Raw genomic sequence first — 9982 nt, 5'->3', positions numbered from 1 at the left:
ATTGGAATGAGCTTATCTGAAGAAGTGTGCATGCACACGAAAGCTCATACCAATAACTAACTTAGTTGGTCTCTAAGGTGCTACAGGAAGGATTTATTTTATTATTTTAATTTGTTTCTCTTTCAAGTGTATTTCTAAAATTCTTTTGCAATAAGACAGCCATTCTAAGATCATTTAAAATATGAAGGTGAAGCAAAAATACAAGATAGACTTTCATTCGTCGTTGGGCACATACAAACTAATATTTATTAAAATACCGGTACATAACTGGGGCTCCTCTTTCGGCCTCCGTTCCGCACGAGTGGCCATTCGCCATTTCACTCGGTAGAGGGAGCCCTTGTTGTCAGAACGGCGTCGGAGTCTCTTTTCTTAGAATCTCCTTCTCTTCTAACTCGGCACCACCTTGGAGTTCAACCAATCACTGCTCCTCTGCATCCCTCCTTCCTCTCCCTTCCTCCCTCTCTCTCTTTCCCCCCACTTCGCTATTACGCATGCGTTGTGTCGCCGTTGTTTAAATAGAAAAAATTAAAATACCCTGAAAGGTGCAGTCTTCATGAATCTGTAAAAAGTTCGGTTCCCATTGGCCATCGATATACTCCACCATGTGCGGGACCAAACTGTTCGAATTAGCTATAGTGGAGTAAGGTTTAAGCGGGAGAGGGAGAGAGAAATCTGGAGACAGAAGTGCAGTGCTCTCAAATATGCGCCGAGGACCATTTTTTGTTGTTCGATTTTTAAAAAAAATATATAATACTATTCATATATGCCTTTCCGCCCCACATTGCCCCGCATGCTGAAAAAGCCGATTGAGAACCGGAAGTGAGGATCGCCTAAATAGATGAAACTCGTGGGCTTTTTACGCCTTCCCCTTCGACGGGAAACCTTTGCCGCATGCGCCGTGCAGTCGGGCGGCTTAATCTTTCCCGTCAGCCCCTGCGCGTTATAAATGCCCACGTCGTGCGTCCCACATTCTTTTCTAGGCGCGTGGGAAGAAGAGGTAAGTGGTGGAGCTGCTGCCTTCGCCTTAAAAGAGCGAGAAGCGCGGCATTTTAATCTCACAAGAAGCAATAAGTTAGTGAATGTAATAACTATAAGTGATTAATTAAGTTGCTTTTATAATTGCACCGTTTTGATATCATAATAAATGAAGGAAACTACGGAAGATGCAGTGATGAGATTTTCCCTATTGAATTTCCGCTCGTTTCTTGAATTTCAGCGTTGAAGGAGCGCCGTTGTTGCAGTTAGTGCCACAGAAAACTCCATCCAAAAGATTATAAAATAAATTATTGGGAGGGGGAGAGTTCCTGCACCTTGAAAGTGTGTGGCGGCAGGCAGAAATTCAACAGTACTGCAAGTCGGTGTATTTTGGAGGACGGCAGCCGGCATGGCTCGCAATTTGTTTTTGAGGCCTGGAAAGCATGGTGCCATACAGCAACCATTTCTCTGCTTGCAGTGCACTTCCCTGGTTTCTATCTGGGAATCCTCTTTGGTTGGGAAGAAAGCTATGACCAGCCTCATTTCTACCCGTTTGCATGGGTGTCTTTGTTAAACTTGCAAGGCAAATTGGATCTTGCCTATCTCGCTAAAATGTTTTATTGTTTAGTTAGTTTCTCACCTTTCCTTAAAGGAGCTCAAGGTGGTGTACAAGGTTCCCCCCTCTTCCCATTTCATCTTCACAACAAGCCTCAGGCTTGTTGGTTTATATTTATTGAACCACTAAAAACCTGCACTAGCATGATCCTATGCTTGATTTGAAAACCTTTTTTTCTGCTTGCTAGTGACCTCTTAACAGTGTACACATGTGCATATCAAGGTGCTGTTGGGTGGCGAGAAACCTTTCAACTTTGATAATTTCAAGCAAGATTTTGTTTAAAACTATGAGACTCTGAAGCATTTAATCTGCAAGAATACGGACTTGCCTAACAGTTTTTCTTATTTTTGTGATGCTTTAAAGATTGCCTGAAACCAAGCATTTATAAACAAATACAAGTTTGGGCATAAATGTTTATGCAGTGTATTATTGGACGCTAGGCTGTACCTTGCTTGGTGCCAATGGTACTGTATGAAGCTGCATTTCAGGCAGTTAAAATACAGTATACTAATGCACACTTTTGTTTTTTCTGGTCAGAAAGCCTTGAGAACCTCATTAGATGCTGCTGAGGAGGGCATTTGATCCACAGGTGAACATGTCCAGTTTGGAAATGAAAGGTATTGGGGGGGAAATTCTGTTTGATCTTAATCAGCAAATTGCTACCTGAACTAGCCTTCATCAACCTGGTGCACTCCAGATGTTTTGGACTACAGCTCTTACTGAGCCCCAGTCAGCATGACCAATAGCAAAGAACGCTTGGGGGTTGTAGTCTAGCAATACCTGAAATGCAATTGGTTGGGAAGACTTGCAAAGATAGGAACAGCATAATTTTATACAAATGGAATATATGCAGATGTTATACTTTGGCTGTGTATATAACTTTGAAGCATGTGCTTTTCTGTAGCACTGTAGTTTAGCGGTTACTGGAAACTATGAGGGGTAAACTACAGTGCCCATAATTCTTGGGGGGGGGGATGTGTTTAGAATGTATTTTGAAGGTAGTGTGTACACAGCCTCCTCCTCAGTGATGTCTAAAGGAAAAGCTTTTTCTTTAATCTATTGAAAGTGCAAACTCCTTATGGGGCACATCACTTGTCTCCACTGCAAAAATAAAGTTCTGCTCCTTGTACTTTACCCTTGGGAGTTGGGGGCACCAGTATTTTGAGCGTACTTGGCCCTTGCTGACCTAGAGACTATAAAACTTCTAGAAATTGAGGCACTTCATCCTGCTGTCAACCAACGGGGATATCTGGAGAGGTTGCTCTCTCTCAGCTCTGTCCATGTGGCGTATGGGAGCGTAGGCCTTTGGGCTCTGTGACGTATAGTCCCCTTCCACACCATTGGAGAGCAAGCTGGGCCCTCGTGGTCTGCAACCTGCATATTCCTACTGCTTCTCTGAGTCTTCGGACGGTGACTGAGGAGATAAACCATGCAGGAGACACTCAAGCAAGAGCTTTGCTAATAGGGTTTTGTTTTCAGTACACTTTTCAAAGACACCACAACAGTTTTCTCCTGATCATAAAAATTACAATCACTTTTAAAGGATATTGTGGGGGGTGGGGGGTATGGCACGTATGTGGGAGTGCAGATTTGTTCAAGGGTTGCCAGTTGTTTTTTTTCTTGTTGGGCAAATGCCCTCTGCTTTCAGAGGCCCAATTCTGAAAGATAACCCTGCTTTTTATTCTTGGTAGCAGGTATTCTGCATTTGGTATGTCATGCCGCTAGTTTTATATCATACCTGGGTCCTGAGCAAGGATGAGGGCCTGACTTCTGGGTGTGGTGAGGATCAGACATCTGTGCATCATGGACACTGGAGCTCCACAAGAGTCAACCAGGTAAAAGGGTTGCTTTGTCCTTCCAGAAGAGAGTTTGCTAATGTCCTGCTGGCCTGCATTCAACAGTCTTTGTAGTAGCTTGGGATCATTATATTGGAAGCGGATATTAAGTGTTTTCCCAATGTGCCAGATGTTGCTGGGCTACTACTCTCATCATAATCTCCCATCTCAATAAACTCTGGTTTATTGGCTGAGGCTAATGGGAGTTGGAGTCCCAACAAATATAAGCTACCACCTTGGGGCATGCTGGTATAGAGGCTAGTAACTTCTTATACTGGAGCAGGAACTGGCAAGCCACTCCAGTATCCCTGCCTAGAAAACTATGGACAAAGACAACAGGCATATAAAAGTTGTGCCTGGTGTGCTCTGGTCCATGGGGTCACGAAGAGTCGGACACGACTAAACAACAACAACTTATACTGTAGAGGCGCTTTGCAATTCGTCCTGCCTTCAACCAACGGGGATATCTGGAGAGGTTGCTCTCTCTCAGCTCTGTCCATGTGGCGTATGGGAGCGTAGGCCTTTGGGCTCTGTGACGTATAGTCCCCTTCCACACTGTTGGAGAGCAAGCTGGGCCCTTGTGGTCTGCAACCTGCATATTCCTACTGCTTCTCTGAGTCTTTGGACTGTGACTGAGGAGATAAACCATGCAGGAGACATTGCTTCACTTTGATAGTATTTCCTTACTGTAGCTGTTGCTTTGTGCTAGTGTGGTATTGTTAAAAAGTTGTGTTTAATCCAGTGCTGCTTAAACCTTTGGCAGTGAGGTCCATTTATAAATAAAATTTACCTAGGAGCATAGAAAGCTGCCTTATACAGAGTTAAGACCATTTGTCCATCAAGCTCAATGCTGTCTACACTGACTGGCAGTGGCTCCCCATGGATTTGGGCAGGGGTCATTACCAACCCTACCTGGAGATGCCAAGGATTGAACCTGGAACCTTCTGCATGCAAAACAGATCATCTACCACTGAGCTTTGCTCCTTCTATTATTAGTTATTGAACTTACAAGTAGCCTGTTGCAGAAAGGTTTCCAGGCCACTTAGCAATATTTTTAAGAGCTTAAGTAAAAAAGAGTTATTATAAAATGACGTGCAATTCATAGAAATCAGCCAGAACATCTTCCTCCCCCTATAACATCAGCAAAAAACTATGGCGGCAAAGCAGCTAAGCTTTCTAGTCCTATCTCTCGCTGAAAAAGAAAATAAGACTTTCAAGTTCAAATTTAACACTGGGCAATTGCATATTATATATTCCATGTTTTAATTAGCGTATTGTTGTTAGAGTACATATTGCTTATATAAATAGAATTTAATATGCAGGGGGTCAGTAACCAAGTTGCTCCAAGAGGATTCACAACAGAAGTGCTGTGGGCCCATCATGAATTTTCTTTAAAATCCCTAGAAATTTGGGGGGGGGGGCGGGGAGAGAGAAATGATACAGACACATACCCATAGTGTGACCACCCCAGTAATACATTGGGACTCTCGGTTTGAGAAGCAGCTGTCTTAACTATTGTACAATTCTGTTCTTCCCATTCCAGTACGCTTGAAAGTTCATTGCATGCTGTTGGAATGGACATATAATCCTGAAATGGGTATGTACAGCAGCTTTGACTATCAAGGTATTCACGAGAATAATTATTTTTTCCTATTTGCCTGTTGTGACCTGTGGCGTGTGTGTGTGTGTGTGTGTGTGTCGTTAAGACCAGTGTGGGGTGTTGTCTTTATAAACTCCACTGTGAAAATATTGCTGTATTCTTAGGTTTAGATTAAAAGTGCATTGAAATAAAAAATGCTGTCTTGGTATAAGTAATTCTGAAAGGGCATAAGCTGTGTTGGACCACAGTGCCCATTCTCGGTCATTGGCCATGCTGGCCTAGACAATAGACAGCTTTCTACAAATGCACTTGCTGTTGATCCTGCTGTCAACCCAACGGGGATATCTGGAGAGGTTGCTCTCTCTCAGCTCTGTCCATGTGGCGTATGGGAGCGTAGGCCTTTGGGCTCTGTGACGTATAGTCCCCTTCCACACCGTTGGAGAGCAAGCTGGGCCCTCGTGGTCTGCAACCTGCATATTCCTACTGCTTCTCTGAGTCTTCGGACGGTGACTGAGGAGATAAACCATGCAGGAGACACTCCTCAAGCAAGAGCTTTGCTAATAGGATTTTGTTTTCAATACACTTTTCAAAGAGACCACAAGAGTTTTCTCCTGATCATAAAAAATACAATCAATGTTAAAGGATATTGTGGGGGGTATGGCATGCATGTGGGAGTGCAGATTTATTCAGGGGTTGTCTGTCGTTGTTTTTTCTTGTTGGGCAAATGCCCTCCGCTTTCAGAGGCCCAATTCTAAAAGATAACCCTGCTTTTTATTCTTAGTGACAGGTATTCTGCATTTGGTATGTCATGCCGCTAGTTGTATATCATACCTGGGGCCTGAGCAAGGATGAGGGGCTGACTTCTGGATGTGGTGAGGATCCTGCACATCATGGACACTGGGGCTCCACAAGAGTCAACCAGGTAAAAGGGTTGCTTTGTCCTTCCACAAGAGAGTTTTCTAATGTCCTGCTGACCTGCATACAAGTCTTTGTAGTCGCTTGGGGTCATTATATTGGAAGCGGATATTAAGTGTTTTCCCAATGTGCCAGATGTTGCTGTGCTACTACTCTCATCATAATCTCCCATCTCAATAAACTCTGGTTTATTGGCTGAGGCTAATGGGAGTTGGAGTCCCAACAAATATAAGCTACCACCTTGGGGCATGCTGGTAAAGAGGCTAGTAACTTCTTATACTGTAGAGGCACTTTGCAATTCGTCCTGCCTTCAACCAACAGGGATATCTGGAGAGGTTGCTCTCTCTCAGCTCTGTCCATGTGGCGTATGGGAGCGTAGGCCTTTGGGCTCTGTGACGTATAGTCCCCTTCCACACTGTTGGAGAGCAAGCTGGGCCCTTGTGGTCTGCAACCTGCATATTCCTACTGCTTCTCTGAGTCTTCGGACGGTGACTGAGGAGATAAACCATGCAGGAGACATGTGCTTGTTTGCTGCTTCATTCATAAACCCTTATTAAATCTTGTAGGGTTCCTACTGGGGGATCTAGTTGGTCACAGGATGATGGATTAGGTGGCCATTTGGCCTGATCCAACGGGGCTCTTTTGTTCAATTTTTGCCTTGCTCTTTTTTGAGTTTTTGGTAGTATGGCATGAGGCATGTGAAAAATTAAGGCACTTAATGGCCTTGTAAGAGGCATATGCACCAGAGTTTTATGTCGTAATTATGTTAATAAGCCTAAGCTTGTGGTTCTTGGTTGGAAGAAGCTATGGGGGCCACAGATACATTGAGTCTTACTCAATGCAAGTTTTATAAACGGCACAATTGGGCTTGTTGAAGTTGGTCCTTGCATATATTCTCATAATTCCTAGGACCCTCGTACCTATGGGACCGCCTTTCCTGGTATTCCCCACGGAGGTCCGTATATAGCAGCACCCTAGAGATCCCGGGCCCTAAGGAAGTTAGATTAGCCTCAACCAGAGCCAGGGCGTTCTCAACACTGGCCTGGTGGAATGCTCTGTCTCTTGAGACCAGGGCCCTGCGGGATCTGATCTCTTTCCGCAGGGCCTGTAGGAAAGAGTTGTTCCACCTGGCCTTTGGCTCAGAATCAGTTTGATTCCCTCCCCCTCTTTCTTTTTCCTTTCTCCTATGAAGAGATTGCTCCCTAATTGTTTTAATGTTGTGTCTTAATCTTTTAAATTGTATTTTAATCAACTTTTTATTATTGGTTGTTAGCCGCCCTGAGCCCAGTCTTGGCTGGGGAGGATGGGATATACCGTATTTTTTTTGCACCATAACACTCACTCCCCCCCCCCCCCGAAAGTAAGGGGAAATGTCTGTGCGTGTTATGGAGGGAATGCCTACAGGTGGCGTGGGGGATCTGCTGCAGTAGTGAACAGAGGATCCATGGTTCCCCTTCCTTCACTCCTCCGTGGCTCGCTTTGAAACAGCAAAGCGGGAGAAGAGTCGCTGAGTGGGGAGGAGAGAGGGACAGAGAGCCTGCTTCTTTAAAGGAGCAAAGCGGGAGAGGAGAGGAGCCGCTTACACGAGTGTAAGCGGCTCCTGTCCGGTTGGCTCCTTTAAAGCAAGCAGGCTCTCTGTCCCTCTCTCCTCCCCACTCAGTTTGCTAAAAGGCAGCAAAGTTTTTCAGCTCGCTAAGCCGGGGATGAGCGGGGAGGAGGGAGAAAAGCAGAGCCTGCTTGCTTTAAAGGAGCAAAGTGGGAGAGGAGGGGAGCCTTCTCCCCTTAAACCCCTCTTCTTCATTATTAGCAGCATCCTCCTTCTCCACCCACCCCATGCGTGCTCCTTGTCCCCTGAGTGCTTTTCCTTCCCTCCCCACTTAAAACGTGGTTACAAAGCACGGATCCACATGGATCCTCAGGATTTTTGCACTGGGTCACCCCAAATTCACCATCAGATCACATAGCATGTCCATTGCTACATCTTGCACCAAAAAATCACACACCCACTGTTGCCTGGGGGCGCAGTGGTGCAAAAATGTGGTTACAAAGCATGGATCCACATGGATCCTCAGGATTTTTGCATTGGGCTACTCCAAACTCACTGTCAGATCACATGTCTGTGGCCACAGCATGAACCACAAAAATCATACACCCACTGTTTCGTTTAGAATTTTTTTTTTCTTGTTTTCCTCCTCTAAAAACTATGTGCGTGTTATGGTCGGGTGCGTGTTATAGAGCGAAAAATACGGTAAATAAAAATGTATTATTATATTATTATAATTTCAATGCTTGTGCAGTGACTAGTTTGAAGTCTTTACATAGGGGTCTGTTTTTTTTTTTTTACATTGGAGTGATTGAGGTCCTGCTTTTTATTAGTGGATGCTTGCTTGATTTCTCTCCCTCAATTAGTTTTTCATTGCTTTCTCCTCAAAGTGACTTACAAGTCCGTACAATGCAAAAAAGCTTTAAAATCAGTTGCAATGTGCTGATTTTATGTTCGGGAAGCTGAGAACCAGAAACAGCCTGTTGATGTTTTTGTTTTTATTTATCAGGCCATTTTAAAAGGAAGAATAACAACCAGGAGAAAAAGAGCAGGAGAAGCTGCTGAGGATGTGGTCTTGTGAAAGCACCAGCTATTTAAGCATAGGTCAGAAGAGAACAAGAGTCCTACAGATCAACAGAACAATCTTGGAGAAATGGCTACCTTTGGTCTCCACCTTCAGTATGCCTTCAAGTCTACAATTCTCATCATCCCTGGTTGCCGACTAGGCTGGCGAGATTCGGAAGGCCCCAACATTGACAGGGCACTACGCTAGCTTTCTCTGGCAGCAACATGATGGAAGAAAAGCTGCATTGCTGTGGATACTAATGAGCAGGAATGACCTCCAAAGCCTTAATGTGGAGAATTAACATCTTGCTTTTTCCCTGATTAGCAGGTGCTGCCATAGTGGTAACAAAACAGCAAGATCTGTGACACACTGCTTGTGTGTTCTGAGCAAAGGTGGTCAAGGGAAAAACTTAAATGTGGACAAAGATAATGGTCCAAATTAACCGGTTGGGATGAAGAGGTTTTCTGCATTTGCAGAATTTGACAACTGCATGCATGCCTTTTTTTCCTTGCAAAGTAACAGAACTCCTATGCTATTTACCTGTAAGAGATGGCTTGTTGAACACCAATAAAGCATATTATTCTGTAATTTTTTTTATTCATGTGTTAGGACAGGATCTTCAGTTGCTATTGACGTTAGAGAAAATGGGTATACAGACGACAGAAGATGAGATTATGCAGCTCTACCATGCTCCAACAATGTCTGACAATTTGAAATGGACTTTGAAACAGGGTTGCATCCAACTAGGTTCTGCTCACAGTAGACCCATTGAAATTAATGGACCTAAGATAGCTATGACCATAATTTTTGGTTGTCTACTCTGAGTAGGAGTAGCATTGGCTATAACAGAAAAAAAAAGGTATTGGCAGATGCACAGTATCTGATATTTTGGAATTGTTGATCACGTCAGTTTATCTAGTCTTTTGTGTTTGCCTAATTGAAGTGTGCAGTTTCTTTAGCTTACCAATTGTGAGAAGTGAACTTGAGATTTTGTTCTTTGCACACACCAGTGACTTGCTGATTATGTGATCACATACCTTACATCCTGTATTGGATCACGTATGACATTTATACCCCACCCTTTAGCCAAAACCTCAGAGCAAAAATCAGTACTGAGATTATCCCTCAGGCTCACAAGTTAAAAAGGCTTGACATTTTGAGGAAAGAGGGTCGAGATAGCAAGCTCCATCACAAGCTCTTGTAAGTTCTTACAATGAAGCTTTATACTGTATCTTTTCCTGCAAATTCTGGTGCCTGCTGCACAGATCTTATTCAAAGTAGACTGCAACTGTAGCTTGCTGTTCACATCCTTCCCATGTAATTCCTGTGCCTATCAAATAACATAGTCTGTAATTATGACAGCAAATTTCTAGTTTAGTGATCAGCTTAAGGTGATACAGTTCTCCCATGTTATCTGTACAACGGTCCTGTG

The 9982-nt window shown here is 43.8% G+C and overlaps 1 long non-coding RNA gene across 1 annotated transcript; it reads left to right on the top strand.

Moving 5' to 3' along the window:
* Positions 1-945: 945 nt before the first annotated feature.
* On the top strand, positions 946-9096 carry LOC307221749. Its single transcript, XR_013841469.1, has 6 exons — positions 946-997; positions 2129-2208; positions 3283-3426; positions 4970-5023; positions 5808-5948; positions 8494-9096. It is a non-coding gene; the product is annotated as an uncharacterized lncRNA (long non-coding RNA).
* The last annotated feature ends 886 nt before the right edge of the window (positions 9097-9982 follow it).

The sequence above is a fragment of the Podarcis cretensis genome, assembly GCF_951804945.1.
Source record: "Podarcis cretensis genome assembly, chromosome: 8".
Lineage (NCBI taxonomy): Eukaryota > Metazoa > Chordata > Lepidosauria > Squamata > Lacertidae > Podarcis > Podarcis cretensis.
This window is presented reverse-complemented; position numbering and strand designations above follow the sequence as displayed.